Here is a 27,195-nt window from a genome sequence, read left to right as displayed (position 1 = left end):
TGATTCTCCCCCTCTGAAATCAGCACCTCCATACACTGCAACATTTCTCCAATGAAAATAGGGATGTCCCATTCCATAATGATAATTTTACTGTTTATTCCCCACTTATCTTACTGGGTTTCCCCAGCCACTCTAGGCAGCTTCCAACATATATAAAAACATAAGAAAACATTAAACTTTTTTTAAAAAAAAACTTTCCTATACAGGATTGCCTTCAGTCAGCTTGAGGGTTGAATAACTCCATACCCTCCAACATTTCTGCAATGAAAATAGAGACATCTTAAGGACAAGTGGGACATTCCAGTATCAAATTCGGCTTCCCTAAAAGGGACGCGGGTGGCGCTGTGGGTAAAACCTCAGCGCCTAGGACTTGCTGATCGCATGGTCGGCAGTTTGAATCCCCGTGGCGGGGTGCGCTCCCGTTGCTCGGTCCCAGCGCCTGCCAACCTAGCAGTTCGAAAGCACCCCTGGGTGCAAGTAGATAAATAGGGACCGCTTACTAGCGGGAAGGTAAACGGCGTTTCTGTGTGCTGCTCTGGCTCGCCAGAGCAGCTTCGTCATGCTGGCCACGTGACCCAGAAGTGTCTGTGGACAGCGCTGGCTCCCGGCCTCTAGAGTGAGGTGAGCGCACAACCCTAGAGTCTGTCAAGACTGGCCCGTACGGGCAGGGGTACCTTTAGAATCATAGAATCATAGAATCATAGAGTTGGAAGAGACCACAAGGGCCATCGAGTCCAACCCCCTGCCAAGCAGGAAACACCATCAGAGCACTCCTGACATATGGTTGTCAAGCCTCTGCTTAAAGACCTCCAAAGAAGGAGACTCCACCACACTCCTTGGCAGCAAATTCCACTGTTTACCTTTACCTTTAAGGACAAGTGGGACATTCCAGTATCAAATTCGGCTTCTCTAAATCATGGACATTCCTGGAAAACAGGGGAACTTGGAGGGTCTGCACCTCCCCCAATATCATTCCATCTTAGAATCATAGAATCATAGAATCATAGAATCATAGAATCATAGAATCATAGAGTTGGAAGAGACCACAAGGGCCATCGAGTCCAACCCCCTGCCAAGCAGGAAACACCATCAGAGCACTCCTGACATATGGTTGTCAAGCCTCTGCTTAAAGACCTCCAAAGTAGGAGACTCCACCACACTCCTTGGCAGCAAATTCCACTGTTGAACAGCTCTTACTGTCAGGAAGTTCTTCCTAATGTTTAGGTGGAATCTTCTTTCTTGTAGTTTGGATCCATTGCTCCGTGTCCGCTTCTCTGGAGCAGCAGAAAACAACCTTTCTCCCTCCTCTATGTGACATCCTTTTATATATTTGAACATGGCTATCATATCACCCCTTAACCTCCTCTTCTCCAGGCTAAACATGCCCAGCTCCCTTAGCCGTTCCTCATAAGGCATCGTTTCCAGGCCTTTGACCATTTTGGTTGCCCTCCTCTGGACACGTTCCAGTTTGTCAGTGTCCTTCTTGAATTGTGGTGCCCAGAACTGGACACAGTACTCCAGGTGAGGTCTGACCAGAGCAGAATACAGTGGCACTATTACTTCCCTTGATCTAGATGCTATACTCCTATTGATGAGGCCCAGAATTGCATTGGCTTTTTTAGCTGCCGCGTCACACTGTTGGCTCATGTCAAGTTTGTGGTCAACCAAGACTCCTAGATCCTTTTCACATGCACTGCTCTCAATCCAGGTGTCACCCTTCTTGTATTTGTGCCTCTCATTTTTTTTTGCCCAAGTGCAATACTTTACATTTCTCCCTGTTAAAATTCATCTTGTTTGTTTTGGCCCAGTTTTCTAATCTGTCAAGGTCTTTTTGAAGTGTGATCCTGTCCTCTGGGGTGTTAGCCACCCCTCCCAGTTTGGTGTCATCTGCAAATTTGATCAGGATGCCCTTGAGTCCATCATCCAAGTCGTTGATAAAGATGTTGAATAAGACCGGGCCCAAGACAGAACCCTGTGGCACCCCACTAGTCACTCTTCTCCAGGATGAAGAGGAACCATTGATGAGCACCCTTTGGGTTCGGTCAGTCAGCCAGTTACAAATCCACTGAGTGGTAGCATAGTCAAGACCATATTTTAGCAGCTTCTTTACAAGAATATCATGGGGCACCTTGTCAAATGCCTTACTGAAATCAAGGTAGGCTATATCCACTGAGTTCCCTTCATCTACCAGGCTTGTAATTCTGTCAAAAAACGAGATCAGGTTAGTCTGACATGACTTATTTTTCAGAAATCCATGCTGACTATTGGTGATCACAGCATTCCTTTCTAGGTCTCACAGACTGTTTTCTTAATGATCTGCTCCAGAATCTTCCCTGGTATTGATGTCAGACTGACTGGGCGGTAATTATTTGGGTCCTCTCTTTTCCCCTTTTTGAAAATAGGGACAACATTTGCCCTCCTCCAGTCTGCCGGGACTTCGCCTGTTCTCCAGGAATTCTCAAAGATGACTGCCAGTGGTTCTGAGATCACATCTGCCAGTTCTTTTAATACTCTTGGATGCAGTTCATCTGGCCCTGGAGACTTGAATACATCTAAACTAGCCAAGTATTCTTGTACTATCTCTTTAGTTATTCTGGGCTGTGTTTCCTTTGCTGAATCATTTGCTCCAAATTCTTCAGGTCGGGCATTGTTTTCTTTATCAGAGAAGACTGAGGCAAAGAAGGCATTGAGGAGTTCAGCCCTTTCTGTGTCCCCTGTTTGCATTTCACCATCTTCTCCTCTGAGTGACCCCACTGTTTCTTTGTTCTTCCTTTTGCTACGAACATACCCATAAAAGCCTTTTTTGTTGCTTTTAACCTCTCTAGCAAGCCTGAGTTCATTCTGTGCTTTATCTTCTCGTCATGTCCAACAGTGCCTCATGATGTTTGCCCATCAAATACTAGGAGCAGAGCATTTGTGATCCATCTAGATGTGGGAAATATTGTGTTGGCTTCCCCAATGATAATGCTAGCACTTTGGTCTCATTTTCTAATGTTCCTCTCACACAGCTGTACCTTTCGTGTTATAGAACAGTAGATTTTTGACTGATACACTGGCATGTAGTGCTAAATTTGATTCACAGCAATGGGAGTGTTGTGACACAATGATGAAAACCATGGGGAAATGTTGCTATATGAGCACCTTTTCCACACATGTGTGCTTCACCTATGAAAGCTGGACTTGAAGGCAAAAGCTCTCCTTACTTGTAGCCAAGTAAGATTGTCTTCCATAAACACAGTTTTAACAATGAGTCCATAAGTGACTGTGGAGGCCAATTCTGGATCCGCACGTCCTTCCACAGTGGGGACGTTGGTTTCCAGGTGGGAGTTGATCACGGTGTGGATTTGCCAAGCATGCCTTCCTCCTAGCACGTTTCTCCCTTGCATCCTGAGTTCGAGTGTCTTCAAAGCCCATGACACCTTTGGTAAAGGCTGTTCTCCAACTGGAGCACTCACAGGCCAGTGTTTCCCAGTTGTCAGTGTTTATACTACATTTTTTTATATTTGCCTTGAGACGGTCTTTAAACCTCTTTTGTTGACCACCAGCTTTACGCTTTCCATTTTTAAGTTTGGAATAGAGTAGTTGTTTTGGAAGATGATCATCAGGCATCTGCACAACATGACTAGTCCAACGAAGTTGATGTTGAAGAATCATTGCTTCAACACTGATTATCTTTGCTTCTTCCAGTACACTGATATTAGTTCGCCTGTCTTCCCAAGCGATGTGTAAAATTGTTCAGAGACACCGTTGATGGAATCTTTCAAGGAGTTGGAGATGGCGTTTATAAGTGGTCCATGTTTCACAAGCACGGTAAGGTTGGTAGTACAATAGCTTTGTAAACAAGCATTTTGGTTTCCATGTTGACTGATGAAGCAGTTCTTTAGAGGAAACTACCTGCCACCACTGAAGCAATCAGAAGGGAGGGAAATTGACATTAAACTGACAGGACATGGCAGCTGAGGCTAGGAATGAATTGATTGTTCTTTTTTTATTATTTCTGACAGTTTCTCATTTTTTACAGTCTTAATTTCAGTTGACCCCATTTTGGCAAAGATGTCCAAATACTGAGGCAACATCTTCAACAAGCTGTCTACTAGGATCCCAAGGTCTTGTTTTTGGTCCATCACTGCCAGTTTAGCCCCATGAGTGTATAAGTGGAATTAAGGGGGGTTTGCGCTGACATGCAATTATATAATTACATAAGTTTCAGCCACAACAGATAGCAAGTTGAATAATGTAGCTTTTAGTGGAAGTCAAGCTGTAGGAGAAAAGAAACAGTGATGACTGCAATGAATTCAGGACAGGGCAGAAATTGCTGCCTTCTTACATCTCTGATCAGTATGGACCATTGGTTTGACCCAGTACAAGGAAGATTGCTGTATTCCTAAGGATAGAAAGTTTAATGCACTTAAATATTTGACTTGTACTGTAGGAGCTGCAAGAGGCCAAAGCAGCATAGTAAATGTTCTGAGGTGTGGCATACAACTTGCAGGAATGACACGATTTATTCAAGCTTAAGGCTTCCTTCAGATCAGCACATCCTCTTAAAAGACAGCCACCTGGGCACAAAGACCTAAAGCAGGTCATGGCCTATAGTCAAAGGTCTGGCAAGCTGAGGGACCTACCAAATTGAATGCTAAGCACAACTGCTGCGGTATTGATTAACCTAATTTCTTTCTGTGCTTTTCACTCTTGCTGTGGTGATAAACTGCATTAAGTGAGCTGAGACTGTACCCAAGAAGGCATTTAGAGTAATGAATGCCTTTTTTTCTGACAGGTGGGAGTGGACTGAGAGAGGATTTAAGCTTGAATTAGCAGCAGCAATAGGGAAAGAGGAAATGTGCTCCTTCCCCTAATCACTGCTTCATGTCAACAAATGATAGGCATGATTTTCCTCTAATTGTATCGTTTTATTATCCTTCTTCAACGTGCTCAGTGGGCTGCTTGTGAGAGAAGCTGTTAACAGGTCAGGTCAGTCTGAAAATGCTCCCCCACTTCCACAGGGCCATTCATCTCCTCCAGAAAAGTGTGCCCCTGCGTGGGATTATAAAACACTTTCAGTGTAGGAAAGGGGAGAGAAATTGTAGATTTGAGGGGAGACTGGCTCACCTGGTATTTATTCATTTATTTGATTGCACTTGTGAATTGTTTCCCATATCTCGGAGCAATTTGACAGTAAAGACATCAACAATAAAGCATTTATACATCATTTTGAATATATTAAAAAATCCAGATATACAAATAATTCAAAACAATTTCCTATGTAAAAATGACTTCAAACCTAAAGCACATAAAGATCTCTGCTTGAGAGTTTCCTTGAAAAAGGAGGATCTTCAACAGGCACTGAAAAGAACATAGAGACAAGGCCTGGTTGGTGCCACCACAAAAAAGGCTCAGCTTCTATATTGTGTGGAATGGACCTCCTGATAGGGCAGTATCTGCAAAAGGCTCTCCTCTGCAAATTGTTGTGTTTATAAGTTGTGTTTATAAGAAGTCTGATGATCTTTTAGGTATCCTGGTCCCAAGCTGTATAGGGCTTTGTAGCAACACCTTGAACATAGCAGCAAAATCACAATGCGCATTATTAATTGCAGTTGTATGTAGCGCTTAATTGTACTGTTTCACCACTTGGTTATTTTCTGCCCAAACCTCCATCGGGACAAAGGGTGGGATAGAAATTTAATTCATTAATCATCATCATCTCAGGATACTAAAGGCAATAAAATCTTCCCGCAAGCTGCACAACTGCCCAGAGGGAAAATGCAAGGCACATGTCAGATGCTGCTCCATTTCTTTGCTTTTCTTGCTGCTTGCATGCTCAGAGAATGCAGGTGAATGAGCAGTGATGGCGAGGAAGAGGAGGAATAATACGATGAGGCTCTAGGCCTCAGCACTGGGCCCCTTGCCTGGTGTGGGCCTTGGCAGGTGCCCAGCAATGCTAACCCCCAATGTTAACCCTACAGCACAGGGTAGGCTGTTCAGAATAAATGAGTGCAGTGTCCAACAGGCAGAAAAGAGGTCTCAGACAGTGATGCATGGTGTGAGGATAAGGGTATTATATGTATACAAAAGGGTCTCTAGCTTCTATCTGTGAAATGTTAAGAGGAGGGCAGAGGAACCTCAAGGTTTTGGCTTGAATGTGGCCCTCCAAGCCTTTCTATTTGGCCCTTGGAACTCTCCCCAGGCCACGTGCTTCACTGGTCCTGCTCTGTCCTGAGTGTTTTTGCCTGGCTGGCATATGCCCTTGAACTCTGATAATGCCTCTCACTTGCTGGGATGGAGAGACAGGTGTGTGTAGAAACTAGTCTTCTATACAAAGGTAAAATTCAGACTCTTCGTTGCAGTCTTTTGCTTCTGGCTCTGCCCATCGCTGGCATATAGCTCTTGGGTGCCCAGGAGGGAACCCAACTGACCTCTACAATTCAGACCTTTAGGGTTCGATGTAATGGAAGATCCAACATTGTTGGGTTTTTTAAAAGTTTTAGATTCTTTTGAGGTACACCAGCTCTGTCTTCTAGTTAGGGAATGCTACTTACATGATGCTTTCTGCTGTGATAGACCAGCTTGCCACCTTTCCTGTTCAGGGGAAGTAAGGGGGCCTCCAAAGATGCCAATTAAGATTTCCCCCTACATTTAAAAAGTTGAACCTACTGGCAGAGTGTGCCTATTTTCTGCCTCCCAATTGTCAGCTTCAAGCCAACTGTTAAGAGAAATTTTAACAAGTTCTCCTTAATGTACATAAAAGCCAAACTGGCACAGCCTGTTTGCAAGAGAGTTTGAGCATAAAAATAAATAAATGGGGGGTCATCAGCATTTGCATTCTGCAGCTTCAACAACAGTCATTAGACATGATCCTTGTATTTGATTTTTTTTTAACGTAGTACAGCAAATTGGGTAAACTAGTTTTGCTGAGTAAGCCTTAATTCTTTTTCCCCCAATGTCCTATTTAGTTGCTATTCGAACAGATTGCCATGATAATCTACACTTTGGTTTCAACCTTTACATTTTTAAAATAATGACCATTTAGTTATTGGGAACTGTTTTTATACAAGAGAGGGTGAAACCCTGGCAGTTCACCAAGTCTCAGAAGCAGCCAAGTGTTGTTTCAGAGATTCATGAAGCTTGTTGGTTGAATTTGCTATTGTGAAACTAGAGGCAAGAAAGATGTATAAGTTTGTATCTTCTCATTCATTTCCCAACAAGGTAGGGTGCCTTCAAATATATCCCCTTTGCTTTGAAAGGTTTGTTTTAAATAGAGCTTTGTGTCTTCCTGGTGAAATTTAAAAATGGGCATAGCACTCAGTGGCTGGTGTTGTTGGGGTTTTTTACAGTAGAGAATCTGATCTGAAAGTTGGCAGCCATTTTAACAACTTGAGCTATTTAAGTGCTCAAGAAAATGGTGAGGGAATGATGATGCCTTACCATTGTTAAAAGCTAAGCAGATCTCACCTCAAGATTGCTTAGGTGCTTGATATAAGTTGCTCTGAGCTTCTTTAAAAATAAGTGTGATAAATATCAAATGGAATCACAAGGAGGCTTGGGAGTGAACTTTAAGGTTCATTCATCTGACTCTTCCACCCCCATCCATTAATTTATACCACATGTTTAATAGCTCAAATGGATTTGGATGCTTGGGAAAAGTGGCTATTGCGAGATTTCATACTGTTGGCATTTAGGATAAATTCCAAACTGGTCTTGAAAATGCATTGTGTGAAGGGGGCCTTACTTTCATGTAAAAGTGCATGGGATCAGGGCCTCAAAAGTCCTGGGTCTCCACTTACCACCACCAGTATTTTGCCACCAAGTACAACTGTATGCTGCTTTTCCTTCTCAAAATATGTCAAGGGACTTTTCTTTGCAACTACTGATAGGAGGACAGAAGGAAGCAGACCTTCCACCTTAGAGGACCTTCCAATTTGCATAGCAATCTGGAGGTGTACTGAAACTGCTGAGCTGTCGGTACCATGTCTGAGGCCTTGCCCAGGAGCCAGTCTACTGCGACAGGCTGTTTCGGCACATGGGTTCTAAAAGCAGACCTTCCCCTCAGGGTAACATCCTGTGGGCTCCTGGCTTCATCACACTTTTCCATTGAGGGGGGCAAAAACACATGGACGGCACTTAAAAGTAATATCAGTCAGCAGCTGAATTGTCTAGTGATTGGATCCTTTATTTATATGCCACACAAAACTCTGTTAGCTGGAATCAATAAAAATTGTGGCCATTTCTCTCTGTATGTAGTCCTTGCTCCAGGGCCCCACTCAGCTGCATGTTAAAGGTGCAAACAAAATGAAGGAATGTATGCAATTCACACTACCAGCCATGATTGTAATACTCTACATCCACTGTCAAACATAGCATGCCTCTGTCAGGGTGCTGTCAGCGGCTCCCGGCTGGTTGCCCAGGAAAGGATTAAAAACAAGGATCTTACAGTCCTTTTTCATTTCAAACTTTACAGAGAGAGGTTATAGAACCCAGCCTCTTGGATAATCACATTATCCCAAGTGACTCTCCACATCTCTTCCTCATTCGTCATCATCCTTATCTCCTCTATGGGTGCAGCTAACTGCCCTCTGTCTTTGAGCTCTTTGCTCTCCTACTTTTAAGGCTTGCCAGATTCTAGGAGATGGTGGGTCTGGAATTCTTTCTAGTGGCAATGTGTCAGCCAACTGCTGCTCCAGCTCCGCCTGCTCCTCCTCTCCCATTATTTCCCAACTTTTCCTTTTATCTGCCTCTGAGCTGTGACCTCACACAAACCACTGTTGTAAATCTAACTGTCTTCCTCTTCCTCTTCCCTGGAAGGGTCAGGATGGGGGGATGGTCTCCACCACTCCTCTTCCTCTGCCCAGTCCCTGACATCCTAGCTGCTGGGAACCAAAAGTGGGTAGACTGCTATTGCATGTAGGTCCTGTTCTGGGGCTTCTCCTAGGTATTTTGTTGGCCACTGTGAGATGGGAAGGTTGACTAGATTGGCCAGTGGCCTGATCCAACAGGTTCTTCCTATGTTCTTAAGAACTATCTGAGTACCCAAGACATTCACATAGGAAGCTATGTTATACTGAGTCGGACAATTGGTCTGCCTAGTTCAGCTGGACCATAAAGAAGGCTGATCGCCGAAGAATTGATGCTTTTGAATTATGGTGCTGGAGGAGACTCTTGAGAGTCCCATGGACTGCAAGGAGATCAAACCTCTCCATTCTTAAGGAAATCAGCCCTGAGTGCTCACTGGAAGGACAGATCCTGAAGCTGAGACTCCAATATTTTGGCCACCTCATGAGAAGAGAAGACTCCCTGGAAAAGACCCTGATGCTGGGAAATATGGAGGGCACAAGGAGAAGGGGACGACAGAGGACGAGATGGTTGGATAGTGTTCTCGAAGCTACCAGCATGAGTTTGACCAAATTGTGGGAGGCAGTAGAAGACAGGAGTGCCTGGTGTGCTCTGGTCCATGGGGTCACGAAGAGTCGGACACGACTAAACGACTAAACAACAACAACAGTTCAGTTTTGTCCATGCAGACTGGCAACAGCTCCCGCTCCAGGATTTCAGGCAGCGGTTTCTCCCAACCCTTTATGAAGATGTCAGAGATTGAAACAGGTACCTTCTGCATGCAAAGCAGATGCTTTACCACTGAACTACATCCATTACCCTATTACAGTGTTCAGTTGTCTGCATTGACCATTCATTATGGTAGACAACAAAAATCAAAACTGCAGCAGCAGCAACAATAAAACAACAACAGCAACAAATCAACTACAAATTGTACATTTCCCCTCCATCTCTAATTAAGCCCTTAGGTCATGTTCACTTCTGATTCTTAGCTCAAATGTTATTTGGTTATGAGTTTTCTGGTATCCAGTTCACTCTTGACCATGCCACCACCACCCTTTTTAACTGCCTAAATGCTAATTGTGAATATATTCCCATCTCCGAGCCAAGTCTCTGCAGTTTATCTTTCTAAGGCAAATTGACAATAAAATTTAAACAAATTGAATTTTAACTGCTATAAATAACCCTCTGCAAGACACTCTACACCCAAGGTCTTTGGTCTGTGGAGGGGCCTTCTTAGAGGCCTAAGCTTCAAGTCTGGAGTATGAAATCTCAGGCTTGAAGCTTAGGCAAATAAATTGGGTTGGAACAGATGCTCAAAACGTAACTTGGTCTTTGGGACAAACTTGAACAAATCTCAGATTTGCAAAAACTCATATTTCTGTAAATTTCTAGGGAGAAGGAGAAGTTGGCAGAATCATTACTATGAAAAGGAATGGATGGGATTTGGTTGAAATGTGGTGTCACCCCAGGCTTTTATTTTCCAGCATAGCTATATATACCACACTCCAGCCAAAGTTAAGCAGTTTTTAAGTCTCAATAATTTTACTGGGAGAAGTAAGGTTTCCACTTATGTTTCTCCCATAGAAATCAGAGGGACTTAAAAAGTGCTCAACTTTGGCTCAATCATCACTCAGCCCCAAGACATTACAGTTTCTTAATTGATTTCTCTTGATTTCATACAACTTCCCATTTGACTTGTGTGGTTTCTCATTTTCAGGGCATGTTATTTAATAGCTGGATTTAAGTATTACATGCATCCAGGTGTGTGTTGATGATGTATGTAACATATATTTCTGGTAAGAAATCTCTCTTAGAGTATGTACCTCTGGCAGAAACTTCGGTCATTTGAAGGCCCTTCAGTTATCTTACAACTGCATTGTCAAAATTGCACATTTATTTAATGTGCTTCCTTTTTCTCCATTACGTACTTGAAAGCTAGTTTGGTATAGTGGACAGGGAGCTAGATGGAGACTGCAGAGACTGGATTCTCCCCATAATCAAGACATTAACTGGGTAGTCTTGACAAGCAAACACCTTCAAGGCTAGCCTATCATTTGATGGGTGTTTAGAAAGAGAACCTTATGCTAGTTCGAGCTTCTTGGAATTGTTGTTTTTTAAGTGGGGGTGCTAATGCAATTGATAGAGATAGAGAAATAAAATTGTCCACTCCTGAAGATTTATAGATCCTCTGGAACTTCATATATCTCTGGGGCACAGAACGCTTGACCTGAATGGTTATTTCATTAATAGTGTTGTTGAACTATGGAATGGAAGGTTAATCTTGCATATTGATCCAATGGCACATGGCAGGGAGGGTCACATATGTCTACTGATTTATGGGAGATCAGATGTGTCAAAATTCCATAGATGCCCTACTGTATATAATAGGGAAAGAACTTTCCTGGTCCCAGAACAGCCTTGTCAATGACAAGGATGGAACGATGAACTAGACATCAGCAATTCCTTTACCTCCAGCTTAAAGTACCTCTCTTCAGAGGATGAATCAGAGAATACTTTGTAGATGGCAGATGTTCTTTGAAATTAAGTGGATGAAGGCTGGGCCAGCAATGAGTAGGGACCACAAATTGATAATCAAATTAAACAAATTGAATTTTAACTGCTGTAAATAACCCTCTCTGCAATCAAAACTCAAGCTTTTGAGTCTGTGGAGTGGGTTGGCCCAATCAGAGGAGTATGTACACCATATGTATCACGTACAGAACTCTATAGAGGGAGGCATACAAAATTGTGCTGCGAATAGAGACATGTTTTGGCTGTTTGCCAAACTGGCACTTCCTTCTATCTTGAAGTTAAAACTGGGCACTACTAGGTTCATTAGCAAAGCCAGAGCTGGCTGTAGTTATGCCTCCATGCAGCAGGGGGCTTAGTGTGTGTTACTTCCCCTGTAAGTATGAGATGAGCAGAATAGACAGTGGCCTGCTTCAGACATAACACTAAACCATGGCTTAGCATTTCAGGAATGAGAATGCTTGAGCCTCTCCTCCCTTCCTCTGCAAGCTTGTACTTTTAGTATACAACTAAATGTCCTAACCATGCGTAGTTAAAAAACAACAACACCATGATAACAAACAACAGTTTATTGGAGATCTAGCACAACCACAGTTAGAACAAATCACAATTCACTAAGTCCAGTGTCATGAAGTATGGTGGTTGATCCTAAAATGATAGTGGAAGCTATCAATCTTCTCTCTGAGGTTACCAGGGCAAGCCAATTGTGTCATTCCTGTTGCCCACTACCCTGATCCTATCAGGACAGTAATTACATGGGGATATCTCGTGCAACTGGCTATTAGCTATGTTAACTAAATCAAAGCATGACAGTATACCTCTTAATATTGGTACATGGGGGAGGGGAAAACAACAAGGGACATGGCTCAGTGATAGAACATCTGCTTTACAGGCAGAAGGTCCCAGCATCTCTAGGCGGAACTGGGAGAGACTTTCATCTGAAACCCTGAAAAGTCACTTGCTCAGACAGTACTGAGCAAGATCCACCAGTGATATGACTCAGTACAAGGAAGCTTCCAATGTTCTGTGTTTCTATAACCCCATTATAGCACCTTTCTGGCCACTGTTAGAAACAAAAAGCTAGACTAGATGGACCCTTGGTCCATTTAGAAGGTCTCTCCATCCATTCTTAGGCTAAAACTTCATATTTTTTTTGGACGGGACAATAGCCCAGTGATAGAAGTATTGCACACAGAAGGTCCTGAGTAGAAACCCTAACATCTCTAAGTAGAGCTGGCCAAGCTGCCTAGAAAATCTGGACAGCTGCTAACCTGCTTGTCTCTAAACAATACTGAGTGAGATGGACCAATGGTGTGACTCAATTCAATGCAACTTCATAATTTTATTTATTTTGATGAAACAGGAGTGGAATTTAAGGCCCAGTACAAGTCTGTTGTCAAGCGTTTAGGAGACCCTGTTACTATAAGGCGCAAAAGCTATCATCCAACCCTGGCATCAGGGGGTCTTGCTCTTTCTGATACAATCGTGCGTAAAGTAGAATGTATTTTTTCATTCATAGCACAACAAAATGTGCTGCACCCTCCAGATGTCCTTGCAGCCCACCATCTTAATGGCAGCTGCTTTGCAAGAATACAAATGAGGACCCGTCCATTTACTGAGTATTTATTCATTATTTTATTATGCACCTTAAATAAGGCAATAAAAGCACTCCATCTTTAAAGCCCAAACAAATTATAAGAGATGCCCATTAAAAAAAAAATACTAAACAAGGAAAGCTTTAAAAAAGAAGTAGAAAGTTTTGTACCTTCCGTCAAAACTTAGAGACTAATGGAGACAGGTGAACTTCCAAATGGAGATTGTCAATAAAGACAGTAGAACACACTTCCCTAATGACAGAAACATGGAGAAGAGCATTATAAAATTACAAGAATTGTCACTACTGTAATGTACTGGTGTATGTTATTTTCATGAATTCATATGTTTTTATGCTTTTCTTTGTACACACAAAGAAACCCAGGGTTGTGCCTGGGTTATGGACCACCTCAAGGCACAGGTCAACTGAGCTGGCACTCCCTAGACTTCCCTTCTGCTCCCCACTTGGCTTCAGGACAAAAACATCCACTCATACCCCTTTACTGGGTACCCTGATACCACACCTGTTTGAGGGCAGGGGTGATGCACCGCATCACCCCAAACCCAGAAATGGACTAAGGATTCTACCCAGTGCCTCATCTGCCATAAATTGTGATGATTGCTATGGAGTAGGCAAAAGCCCCAAGCAGGCCCAATTTTTTTGCAGGTCCATTCCGAATATGGCTGACATTTTGAACCACAGCAAGGTTTTTTTATACAAGTTGCCTAAAGAACAGCATATGGGTTGGGCAAGTGGGTTGGTCTTTTGTCAGCTGCACTGCTGATCTCCCCGTGCAGCTGGCTTTTATCCTTCAGCAGTGGGTCAGAGTGAAGACTTGCTCACTCTGATCTACCGCCAAAGCTCCACCCCCAACCAAGGCCCTGATTGGCCAAAAATTCAAACTATTTGACAGGCTATCCCAGGATCCCCTGTGGCTGGCCAAGAAGGATTCCAACAGCCGGCTGCAAGGGCAAAGGGCTTTTTTTTGCCCCTGGGGAGGGAGTGTGATGGGCTCCAATAAGTGCTCACCCAAAACTAGGTAAGCGGCTCTTTCCAAAAGTGGGAATTAGGTAGGTTTGCTTTTGACTAAACTGAAACAAAATTCTCTCCCATCCTATACAGGAGACATTCCCAGCCCTAGCTGGAGATGTCGAGGCTTGAGCTTGAGACTTTATGCAAAGCATGGGGTCTACCTCTGAGCTGTGGCCCTTCCCCAATTTGCTAAACTAGGAACACACTTTATTGGAAGTATTCAGTTGAACTTGTGTGTAAAAGTCCTTGAGAGAAACAAAAGCAAAAATCCAATGCTGAGAGAATAACAGGAACTTTTGCTGGCCTTGTGATTATCACCGTCCGGGCGGACTCTTTGCCAAACAGCTGGAGGATCACGGGTTCAATGAAAGTTAGATTGAGAACAACTTTATCTTCCAAGGTCTAGAGACAAAAGGATCATATTTTTGAAGTGCCCCCCAATTCCCCATTGTTTAGAAAGTCATAGTTGGAAATCATTATCTGAAAAATAAATCTAAGCAGCCTGAAACTCGCTGCTGGTATGCACATCATAAACATCCATGGAGTCAAATCTCTTCTGTAAATTAACGGGGTGGGGGAAACCGGGGGTTGGGGTAGGAGGTGGGGGAATGGGTTGCAGATGCTGAACCTAAACAATGAAAATGGTTTCTAGTGTTGAAAAGACAGGGATCTCGTCTGTATTTCTCATTGTAAGTTATTGCCTGTTATTTGTGCTGCTCTTGGGCACAGATGCAGAGGCTCTGCTGGTGTGACCAGGAGTCTCTGAACTTTACTGACACTCATAAAATGGTCTTTAAACAAAAATTCTGTGGGTTTTCCTTCCCCCCTTGGCAATAGTTTGCAAATGCTGCAGTGGGGAGCTGAGCTTTCTCATATTGATTTAAACACTTTCTATTGGTGTTTACGGCAGCCTTCTGGTTAGTAGTTACGTTACACTCTGGGTATGAAAGCAATAACAGTTCAAAAAACGGAGCTTGCTTCCTGTCACAGTTTCTGCAGTGGAAAAATCGGAGATGCCCCCATTCATTATTTTGTTCAGAATATTCTCATTGAATAGAAGACTGAATGTGAGGATAAGTAAGTTGGGGAAATGCATTTCGTTCATTTGCATCTAGGGATAAGGGAATTTGTTCATTTTGGTTTTTCTCACTTCTCATTTTTCCAGTCTTCATTTCTCTGCATTTCCATACCAGTTTGTGATTTAGGGGAGGAGGGGAAATAACCATTTCATTGTGAATTTCTCCCAATATACCAATTTTTGCAAAACCACTTCAACTAGTATAATGCATTTTTGTATGTTGTTTTTCACTAAAATGTGCATTTGCATGCAGACTTTGCCTTATTTTTGTGCACATTACCGTACTTGGCTTGAGAACGGCACTGCAAAATTTGGAGCAGCGTGAAATCCTACGGATGGGTAGGTTTGAGTTTGTGTATTGATTTCAAAAGTTTGGTAAATTTGGTAGGCTTGCCTTTAAATGCAACTATTATTTGATTATTGATGTAAACCTCCAAAATGTATTTTGTATAGTTAAGTTTTTACCTCAATCTTCAGTACATTTTTATTTTATTGCTATGGCTAGTGACTGATGCAAATAAAGATTCTTCTTCTTGTTTCTCACCCACCCTTTGCTTTGTGAACAGAAGGTTCCAGGTTCAGTCTCTGCCATGGAAAGAAATGGGATTCCCTTATGGGATTCCTAATTGAAATGAATGGGAAAAACTCTGCGGGTACACAATTTCTCTGCATATATCAGAGTCCTCATGAGTGTAGTGAGAACTTCCTGGCCAGAGGCTAGTGAAACAACTACTTCTACTAATCATTTCAATATTCAGGTGGGAAAAATTATTCATTTTATGCTGATAGTTAGAATAAATGTTTATTTGCTCTAAGCTAATTTCCCCATGTTAAAACTATTTACTAAGCTGGAGCACTTGCCTTCTCTTAGAATTCTAAAATACACCAGGAATCAATAGTCCATTGAGATCCCATTGTCTTGTATGTTATAAATGTTAAGTGCTAAAGGCCTTCCGTTCATTCAACTAACAATCAAACCAGGATGCATTAAAAAAAATTTATAAAGTTCACTACGCTCTGTCTCCACTGGAATAAATCCAATGCTTTTACATTTTAGCTGATCCCAAGATGTTTCATCCATTTCTCTCTTCACTTTGTGGATTCTGTAGAGATGAGTGAACAAGATGAGTCTCCCCAAACTGAACATCATTAATGGTGTGCTGTGAGATTTAGATGAAAACTTAATGCAATTCAGGCCTTGCTGAGAGTGACTGGCCTCAGTCCACATTATTGTCAAGTGTATCAGAACATAGCTTTCTCCATTGCTACTTGACCTTCATTTGAGGCTGTTAAATCATTGGCAAGTTTGGTCCTATCAACAGACAGAGTGAGACATCTTTCTTAGATCTGGAGTGGCTGGCCTGGTGGGGTGGAGGTGCCTCAACAGCCTCCTGTTGGCAGCACTGCTGCAGCATACTAGGAGGAGGAGGAGGCCAGGTCTGCATGGATACACCATGGAATAATAACATTTAGAACTGGATGGGACTCAAAGGGTCATCTAGTCCAACCCCCCTGCAATACAGAACTCACAGTACAGGAACCAGCAGAACCAATCCAGTACTGCTGCAGGCACACATACCCCAGGCTTGCTGCTGCCTCACTCCTTTGCTGTTGCCTCTTCCTGGTCAGTGCTGCTTCTGCTGCTAATGGAAGGCTATTGCAACGGCTCTGCTCCACTGTTGGGAGGGCAAGTAGAACTGGTGAGGTGCTGGATGATGCAGCTATGTGCCTCATGTGGTCTGCCCTATTTCCCCTAAGCTAGCCTTCTGTCCTCAGGTGTGATGGAGGATTCTGTTTCTCACTGGCGTTGTGGTAAGATTCAACTGAAAATCCACCCAGTTTTTACATGGGTGGCATTTGGCCTTTGCCTCAGGCAACAAAATGTCTTGGTCTGGCCCTGATAACTGGTTCTGCTCAGCAACCTGTTCCATTCAAAATATATCTAAAATTAGGCAGGATCTCGTTCAACATTTGAGACAGGCTCCCCCAGAGACCTTTAGATGCAGTAAGAATGTTGAAAATAAATGTGAAATGATGAATTTGCCTATCTGCTTATAATCCAGGTGGAGAATGCCATTCTCCCCGTCTCATTTGGCCTGTGCAATGCATTGCAGAAAACAGATGCCTGATTCCTTCTGGGAGATTCCAGTCCATGCCAACCCCAGAATTGAAGGGAAATAGATTGTGTGTGGAGTTTGTCCTCTGAGATTTACGATAGTTCTTATTGCAAGAGAAACTATTCCACTTCGGCATGCAGACACACTTAGCTTGTGGCTTGAGTGAAAAAATGTGTTTGGATGAGGCAGTGAAAAAAACAAACACTAACATGCAAAAAAGAATTTCAGTTGACAAAAGTTAAGGATTTGAGAATGAGGCAGAAAAAGGGAACAAATTACAGGCAGAGACACAATGTGATAATGTGGTCAGGATCTGGCACTTACATTTTAGTGTGTTACATCTCCTTATTAAAATAAATCTAAATACTGTAAAATAATCTACTGTGGTCTGAATTTCACATCGTCTTCTGAGATTTTCTGTTTCTGAGATTTGTTTGTACTTTATTTCTTTTCTTTTTTAGCAAAAAGAGTGGAAAGCAGAGACCGCAAGAGTAGGGGGCACCACAGCCAATGACAGGCAGCGCCAAGGAGTCCCTGCTGAGTTCTGCAAGGCCAACACTAAGACTAAGAAGAAAGATGACTAGCAGAGCTACCCTCTGGACATCTGGACAGTAAGAAAGCAGGTAGGTGGGGGCAGATGGAGGTTAGGGCAGAGCCTATCATTTGCCCACCATTTCTGAGGGCTGAAGAACAACCAAGAGGTCCTGTTCCCCCACCCCACTGGCTGAACTCAACTCCCAATAGAGCCTGTAGGGAAGGAAGTGAACTTTCAGATATTTGGGGTATATGTCAGCTGAAATGTGCATGAAGTATCCAGTAAGCATTACTTATTATAGAATCCTTAACCATTCAGATTTTTCCTTAGTTTTTATGAAGTGATTTTTTTCTCCTCTAAGCAGTTTGACAACAACTACAGCACAGTAATAACTTACTAAGTTCTTAGAATCATAGAATCATAGAGTTGGAATAGACCACAAGGGCCATCGAGTCCAACCCCCTGCCAAGCAGGAAACTCTAGCAAGAAACTTCTTGCTCTAGTACCTAAAGAAAGTGCTTCATAAACGTCATCCTAGCAATCCTTGTAACAACCTCGCAAGTTAGGTCAAGAATTTGAGGAATATTAAGTTGGACTCATCTGAAGGCAGATGAGTCTTCCAGGTTGTTAATGATAAGCAAATGTGGATACGGTCAGTACCTGGAAGGGAGACCTTTTAGGGACCACTATACTACCTTGAGTTTTATGAAGGAAGGGATATCAGATATAATGCAAGTTGTTGTTGTTTAAAAAGGATTCATGGCTGAGTTCAGGTTGAACTGGAACATCCTGACTCAAACTGCAAACTGTTTTAACCACTGTGTTGCACTGTTTCCCTCATTTATTAACTATCACATCCAACCAAATATGATATGGGAAGGAAGGAGCCACATTATCAGATTTCATCGTATTGTGGCCAGATCAATTTTCCTTGCCTGTAGCAAATGTTGCAAAATGTCATCAATGGACTAAAGGACACAGTGTGCCTTACCTATTATGCTCTGAAAGTTAATCTTTTCCTGATGCACGTACACTCATGCTCGTATGCTGGCTACCTCAAAGAGGAAGATGCCAGTGTTAGGTGTTCAGCTCACAAGTAGGAACGACAAGTCAGAATTTGTTTATCAAAAGAGAGTTCCATTTTCTTATTCTTCCCTGCTTCTGTTCCCTCCCAGCCACTCTAAGCTCACCCAAAGTGCATCCGTCTTCATATTTAAAAGCAGCATCAGCCCATTGCTAAGTTGCTCAGTGCTGCACCCCTGTGCAAACTTACTATCAAGATCTTTCGCAGGCTCATTAAATGGCCAGTTGTCAGTATGAAAACTTGGGGAAGCCTCCTGCTGCGATTTTGGACCTCCTGCTGGCATCGCTTTCACTGTCCCATTCCCTTTGATTTGCCGCCCAAAGAATTTCCTGCCTATTATAAACCATAAATGTCACCACCGTCTCCTGACTGGAGCGGATGGGGGTGGGAGGCAGGGGGAGAAGAGAGAAGCAACTACTTACAAGTTCCAGTCTATATCACATCCTTCCTCTTCATTGCAATTGGAAGCTCTAGTGGCATCGAACAACAGCATGTAGTTTCAAAACAACAGCAGGAATTCAAGGGAGGAGAGATGTGCTCTTAAAGGCAGCAACAGAGATCTTTTAAATAAAGCACTTCCAGAGAGGGAAAGGCCTTGAATGCAGATATAGTCCTGTGCAACAGCTTGCAAATCCTGAGGGCCAAACTAGATATGGCAATTTTTGTGCCAATGTAACTAACATATTTCTGTTATGTACTGTAAATAGCAGCTTGGGGAAAACCTGAGGAACCTCAGGACTACACAAGGTGGAGAGGGGGGTTTAAATCTTTCTTTTCCAGCCCCCCCAAACAGCAGGTAGACTGAGGTCTACTTGCTGAGAAATTTACAGTAGATCAGCAAGGATTAGGGTCTCTCCTGCACTATACATTTAAAGCAGTATCATACCACTTTAAACAGTTGCATCTTCCCCAAAGAATGCTGGGGATTGTAGTTTATTAAGGTTACTGAGAGTTGCTAAGAGACCACTTTCCCATTCACAGAGCTACAATTCTTAAAGTAGTTTAATAATTCTCTTCTTGAGGAACTCCAGATGCTCTGCCAATATGCTACAATGTGCTGCACGGTTTTACTGTAAAAGTTTTATTGTCAGTGGACATTTTGGGACCAGAATATATATGACCTTACCCCCTATATACTTGCCTATTCAATGCAGTCATCTGTGCTCTCCAAACTTAAAAATGGAAAGTATAATGCTGGTGGTCAGCAAAAGAGGTTTATAGACTCTCTCAAGGCGAATTTTAAAAAATGTAGTATAAACACTGACAGTTGCAAAGCACTGGCCTGCGAGTGCTCCAATTGGAGAACAGCCTTCACCAAAGGTGTCATGGACTTTGAAACAAAATTTAAAAATTCCTTCCAGTAGCACCTTAGAGACCAACTAAGTTTGTTATTGGTATGAGCTTTCGTGTGCATGCACACTTCTTCAGATACACTGAAACAGAAGTCACCAGACCCTTATATGTAGTGAGGGGGGGGTATTACTCAGAAGGGTGGTGGGAATGGGTGATTGGCTGATAGCTTCAAAAATGGACTTTGAAAACTCTCAAACTCAGGACGAAAGGAAGAAACAAGCTGAAAGGAAGGCACATTTGGTGAACCCTCACCATGTTCAATTCCCTCCCAGAAACCTATGTCCCCACTGTGGAAGGATGTATGGCTTCAGAATTGGCCTCCACAGTCACCTTCAGACACATCGTTAAGACAGTGTTCATGGAAGACAATCTTACTCGGCTATGAGTGATCGCCAAAGGAGAAGAAGGTTAAGAACATAGGATGAGCTTGTTGGATGAGGCTAATGGCTCATCTGTTCTCATAGTGACCAACCAGATGTCTATAGGAAGCCCCAAATTAGACTCTAGCATTAAATTGTTGTTGTTTAGTTGTGTCTGACTCTTCATGACCCCATGGACCAGAGCATGCCAGGCACTCCTGTCTTCCACTGCCTCCTGCAGTTTGGTCAAACTCATGCTAGTAGCTTCGAGAACACTGTCCAACCATCTCGTCCTCTGTCATCCCCTTCTCCTTGTGCCCTCAATCTTTCCCAACATCAGGGTCTTTTCCAGGGAGACTTCTTTTCTCATGAGGTGGTCAAAGTACTGGAGCCTCTGCTTCAGGATCTGTCCTTCCAGTGAGCACTCAGGGCTGATTTCCTTAAGAATACATTTCATCAAATGCTAAACACTCTCTTATTTTTGCAGAATTTTCCCGAGGCTATGTGCAATATCAATTTTCTTTTGGAGAAAAGCTGATTTTATCTGTCTTACTTAAAAAAATATATAGTTGTACATGACTATGCTTTTTTCTAATGTCCATACATTTTCCATAGCTAAACAGATAAATAAATTGTTGAGCATAAAATGCATATGTGTCCTTTGACCCACATTGTTTATTTATTTAATATTATTCCACTTTCCCATCTGAGGACATCCAGGGAGGACATCCAGGGAGAATACCAGCATCTAGAAAAGGCAAAAAGGGAAATTAAAAACAGCATGGCATCAACACAACAAGCCAACGGCAGACAGAACTGCAGATAAAATGTCATATATAAAATTAACCAGGCACTTGAAAATAAAGCCTGCCAAAACAGCTACATCTTCAAAAGGTGGTGAAAGATTGTTGAAGAGGGTGCCAGATGGATTTCCTGGGGCAGATTGTTCCACAGCTTGGGTGCAGCAACCGAAAAGCTGCGGCACTTGGGACCTGCTGGTTGATTGCTGGTTGCCCACAGGTATAACAGGCGGCTGGACTAGATGGGCCACTGGCCTCATCTAGCAGGTGCTTCTTAAGATTTTTAAAGTTTTCACCTGTGTTCCCAACAATTATGGCTCAGATTCAAACAAGGAGAGCCTGTATTCTTTGAACAGCTAAAGCAGAGGTGCATTTCAATCTGCAACTCTAGTTCATAATGTATATTTTCAACAGTTCGATTTATTCATGTTTTGATTGTTTATTTTTATTTTTGACTTTGGTTTTTATTGACAGCTTTAATGTATATTTTATATTCCTTGCAAACCACATAGGGGTTGTCTTTACAAGTAATAGCATATAAATTTTGTGAAAATAAATAATAATAATAATTTCCGTAAACTGGCTTGGGATCCATTTACTTAACAGGTCGCTTTTCTCCAACTGTGCCAACTTTGATCTGGCATTTCTAGAAGCACCACGCATTGCCTGTTCCCATTGCTGCAAATGGGAGCTTTCCCCCCAATGTCAATTTGAGGCATCTCCTCCCCACCAAATCTAGATCAGGACTCCAGCAGTGAGCAGAGGGCTAAAGCCCTCCCAGTCCAGGCCACTCCTTGCCCCACAGTGGCTCTCTCTGCAAGAAAACCCTGGCCTTCAGAGGCCAAAGAACATTATTAACGCCACATGTTGTTTGATCCTGATACCCCTTTCTTCTAAAAGTATTGCTAGTCTTCACGGGCACTTTTAAACACTTGGATAGCTTCTTCAAAGGGCTTCAGACCTGGATCTGGTCCAGTTGAACATTGTGCATCAGGAAATGGTGGTCTGACAAAACTCCTTTTCTCTCCCCTGGGCCCTTTTATTGGTTTATCAAAGCAGCTTGAATGGGAAGCAGTGACCTAGAGGTAGAAAGGACAGCAACCTATTATCCCTCCTTAGAGATGCCCATCCTGATTTCCATCTCTATGCTTACATTAGCTTCCGCTCGACATCGCAGAAGGGGTATCTAATGACCATACTTATATTACTTCATGGTATAGTTAATCTTTCATACTGATTATGTATCAGGAAAGAAAATGGATCTGAGCCAACTCTCAGTTAACCTTGATACCCTGGGTTTTGGTTAGGTCTTAAACCTAAGAACAGCTCTTTTGGAGCCCAACTACCCTAATCCCCATATTTCTGATATAGCACAGCACAGCCAAAACAAACTAAGAGCTAAATTCAACATGGTAGTAGTAGCTGTGTGTATTTCATTAGAAACTGACTAGAGATGGGGGGGGGAGCATTTCACGTAGAACCTAGCTAAACGATAAGCAAACCAAACACAGCTAGCCTTGGAAATTCACATGTCTCCAAATTTTGCCGATTTCGTCAACCCCCCCCCCCAAAAAAAAAAACCAGTGCAAAAATGTGCACATTGGGGGGGGGAGTTGAGAAATTTATATTTCATATTAGTGAAAATAACATAGAAAAATGCATCATATTAGGGGGGGGGGAATCCTTGCAGAAATGTGCTTGTTAGGCAAAATTGCATAAAAGGTGTATATTAAAATGCTGGGACATTTCTGTGATGACTTTTCTTTTAATTGCAGACTGATTTGGAAATGGGAGAAACTGAAGAGAAGAAAACTGAGAGATGAAGAGAATCTGAAATGAACAGATTCAGTCACCCCAGGACTGACCCAACCAGAGAGAAAGAAGAGTTAGGGAGGGTCTGATTTTGAACAGAACTAAGATATAGAAGGCAGACCCATTGCCTCATCTGTGACTTAGAATCATAGAATCATAGAGTTGGAAGAGACCACAAGGGCCATCGAGTCCAACCCCCTGCCAAGCAGGAAACACCATCAGAGCACTCCTGACATATGGTTGTCAAGCCTCTGCTTAAAGACCTCCAAAGGAGGAGACTCCACCACACTCCTTGGCAGCAAATTCCACTGTCGAACAGCTCTTACTGTCAGGAAGTTCTTCCTAATGTTTAGGTGGAATCTTCTTTCTTGTAGTTTGGATCCATTGCTCCGTGTCCGCTTCTCTGGAGCAGCAGAAAACAACCTTTCTCCCTCCTCTATGTGACATCCTTTTATATATTTGAACATGGCTATCATATCACCCCTTCTCCAGGCTAAACATGCCCAGCTCCCTTAGCCATTCCTCATAAGGCATCGTTTCCAGGCCTTTGACCATTCTGGTTGCCCTCCTCTGGACACGTTTCATTGTTTCCCTGCAATGTTTCAATTTTAGTGCTCTTCTCATCAGCAAAACTTTGATGCCTCTCTTTGGGCAAGGGAGTATAAGAAAAGCGAATAGTGGCTGTGAGGATAATTCAGGACCTCTCAACCATATAATTTTCTGCTGTTAAAGGCTGCATTCATACAGCAGTTCATACCTAACGTTTCCCTAACAGTTAATTCCCACATTATATTTGAGCTTTCACACTGCTTAAAAGACACCCCCAGAGATCAGCAGAACCTTGTGGAAGATTAGCACTAATTTCCATGTTAATTGTTTCCAGAGAAAATCTGTCGGCAACCCCATTAACCCAGAAAATTGTAGGAAGGAAGTGATGGAATTTGGGGCAGTTTCCTTGCATGCAGTTCTTTCCTGCCATTTTCTTGGGGTGAAAATTTTCAGGTGAAAAGAACGTCGTTGTCATCATCATCATCATTTATTAAATTTGTTAGCTGCTTTATTTTGCCCAAGGCAACCCAAAGCGACTTACAACATTAGAAGAGAGGACAGAAGTACTGGCATTTTAATCAGGAAAACTAGCACAGTATTCCCCGGGTCTGAATGCACACAAAGTCAGTCTGGCTTCCTTTCTACATTATTGGAAAAAACAATTGCCATCACTGCTAGTTTGGACCTAAGCAAGATGTATAAGTTCTCTGGTTTATCCTTTTTCATTCTTTCTCTCAGTGGTTTCTAAGCTAGTCACAGTCAGATGGATTTGCATAGTGCATGAAGGTTTCTACTGTGCTCACAGAAATGGCACATGTAGGTAATACAAGTTAATTGCTTTTATTTGATTGTCTGAGTGGCATCCATGGGCTACAGCCATGGGCTTTTCTCTTCCTCACCCTCATTTATACCATCCTGAGATAAATAGCTCTGTGTGAGTGGAAATGTCCCATTTGTGCCTTTTGTTGTAATTCCTACTATAGATATTCCTCCCAAGCGCAATTATTTAGACTAAAAAATAATAATAATACTGTACACTGATTGCCTGCTTATCTACAACACTTTTTCCTCTGCTAAATTAGTGCTCTGCTGAACATTCCTTCTGCATTTTTAAGACCACACTGTAAATTAATGAGGAAAGAAATTTATTTTATTTTACAGTGGTACCTCAGGTTAAGTACTTAATTCGTTCTGGAGGTCTGTTCTTAACCTGAAACTGTTCTTAACCTGAAGCACCACTTTAGCTAATGGGGCCTCCTGCTGCCGCTGCGCCGCCGCTGCACGATTTCTGTTCTCATCTTGAAGCAAAGTTCTTAACCCGAGGTAATATTTCTGGGTTAGCGGAGTCTGTAACCTGAAGCGCATGTAACCTGAAGCGTATGTAACCCGAGGCACCACTGTAAATGGGTTTACATACCACCATATCATAAAATATCAGGCCATTGTAAAAGAGTGCAAAACATGAAGCACTATTAAAAACAACACACATAATCACTTACGTGGCTGGCTAATTAAACAGCTACAAGTCTTCAAGAGATACCTGGAAGTCAAAAGTGAGGGTGCCTACCAAATCTTTTCTGGAAGAGTGTCCCACACAATGGGAGCACTGATGTCCAACATCCGCTTGAAGCAACTAACAGATTACTTCCTGAGAAGATGTGGCTAGTTCTGCAGTTCCTCCTCCCTTTGGGGGAGAACCCTGTGGCTACAGAGAGGGCTTACTCAATAGACATTGTTAGGACTGTGCTGGAAGCCTCCGCCTGTCAGCACCTGAGCCGCTAACTCAGTGATATATTATGAGCTACAGACACTGTTTGATAATGGTTCTTCTTTCCTTACTGCAGAGGTATACCAATGTTTATACCACTTAGAAATGGATATTGCCAAATATTCCTGGAATTATGTGCCTGTATGTGTTTAACATCCTCACTCCCTGCCTCAACCCTTCCACCCGATGTGTCCTATAATAGATTTCAGATGCATCTTGCATTTGTTCTCCTCTAACGGCGTTCACCTTCAGATATTTGTTAAACTGCCAATAACGATATTGGCAGATGGATCAGGAAAAGGAACTTTCAATTCAAATGGTGCCAAGTGCTTGCTATTTCCTGGATGCTTTTGAGGGTCACGATTCTCCAGGAGAAATGCCAAAATGTAAAGATTTCTTGGAAAGTGTGTGTGTACGAGAGAGAGAGAGAGAGAGAGAGAGAGAGAGAGAGAGAGAGAGAGAGAGTGTTGTTGCACAAAACCTTGCCACACACATTAATTTGTGGTGAGCCAGCTGGTTTTATTATTCAAAATGGCCTGGTCATTAATAGGAGACAATGGGCAGCTGTTGTTTTACATAGCCAGAATGTGAGTCAAACCCTTTTGTGAGAGGAGAGATCGGAACGTTTTTGCCAATGTATTGAGCTTGTGAGAAGAGAGTGGGGCAGCAGTAGTTTAAGGGATTGGTGGAGCACCCAGCTCCTAGCAAAAATCCTGGCTATGCCCATGTTGAGAGCAGAGCTGGTCCACCCATGAGGCTGAATGAGGTGGCCACCTCAGGCATCACCTACCCCAGGGCATCACCCTTGTTCTGGTCTCCCTGGCCTCTAGTGGCAGAGAGGGATTGGCAGCAAAGCATTGTGGAATATCTTCTAACTTCTCTCCTTCCAAGTTGGCAAGAGGGGAGGTTCCACCACCCATGTTTGCCACAGTGTGGCAGGGCTGTGCACTGGTACCTCCTGAAGGAAGTAGTTAATGCAAAACCCTGCTGCCTGGCAAGAGGGGAGGGGTACGGGAAGGATTCCCCTACACCTGTTTGGGGAGATTACTTACAGAGTTTGTAAGTTCATGGGAACAGGATGCTAGAGTAGATGTGCTTTTGGCCTGATCAAGTTGTGGTCTTCTTAAGATCTTCTGTGTTTGGAGGCTGAGTTTACAGATCCCACAACATGCCAAAAACTATGGATTTGGGCAATGGATGATTACCCATTATCTAAACATTTTTTTCCTGCGTGTGTTCGTCTAAGTGTTTCAGATATGCTTTTACTGCTGACAACTCTGCAAAAATAATTGGTATCTGCTGGATTAAAAGCATGTTTTCTGCTTTGAAAACAACAACAAATGTGCTCCAAGAACTCGCTAATCCTGAGATGTATCTAAACAAAGAGCATGTGAAGAACATCATAGGAGCAGAATCTGCATAGGTGGCTGCCTTACACTGAAGATCAGATCAATAAATCTATCTATCCCAACGCCACCCACTGGGATTGACAGTGGTTCTGCAAAATCTTTTCCAGTCCTGCTGTCTGATATCTCCTTTTAAGTGGAGATGCTGGTGATTCAAGCTGAGAGGACACTATGCACCCAAAAAACATGTTCTAGCACTGAGCTGTGGCCCCACATTGTGGATACAGCAAAAGGCAAGGAAGTGGGAAAGCATACTTTCAAATGAGAACTGCATCAGAGGTGTTTTTGTGAAAAATAATAATGACAATCAACTTAAGCACTTGTAATGATTTCAAATGCATTGTTTCAAT

General features: G+C 42.7%; 1 long non-coding RNA gene across 1 annotated transcript in view; it reads left to right on the top strand.

Annotated features, from left to right (window-relative positions):
* Nucleotides 1-27,195, top strand: part of LOC308575991 — a 769,838-nt gene that overhangs the window by 262,005 nt on the left and 480,638 nt on the right. Inside the window, exon 2 of the long non-coding RNA XR_014002996.1 lies at nucleotides 1,149-1,241. This is a non-coding gene — a long non-coding RNA (uncharacterized lncRNA). The remainder of the gene's footprint in view (nucleotides 1-1,148; nucleotides 1,242-27,195) is intronic.

Source organism: Podarcis bocagei (genome assembly GCF_964188305.1).
Source record: "Podarcis bocagei genome assembly, chromosome: 1".
NCBI lineage: Eukaryota > Metazoa > Chordata > Lepidosauria > Squamata > Lacertidae > Podarcis > Podarcis bocagei.
The sequence above is the reverse complement of the archived record's forward strand: the minus strand, read 5'-3'. Positions and strand labels throughout refer to the sequence as shown.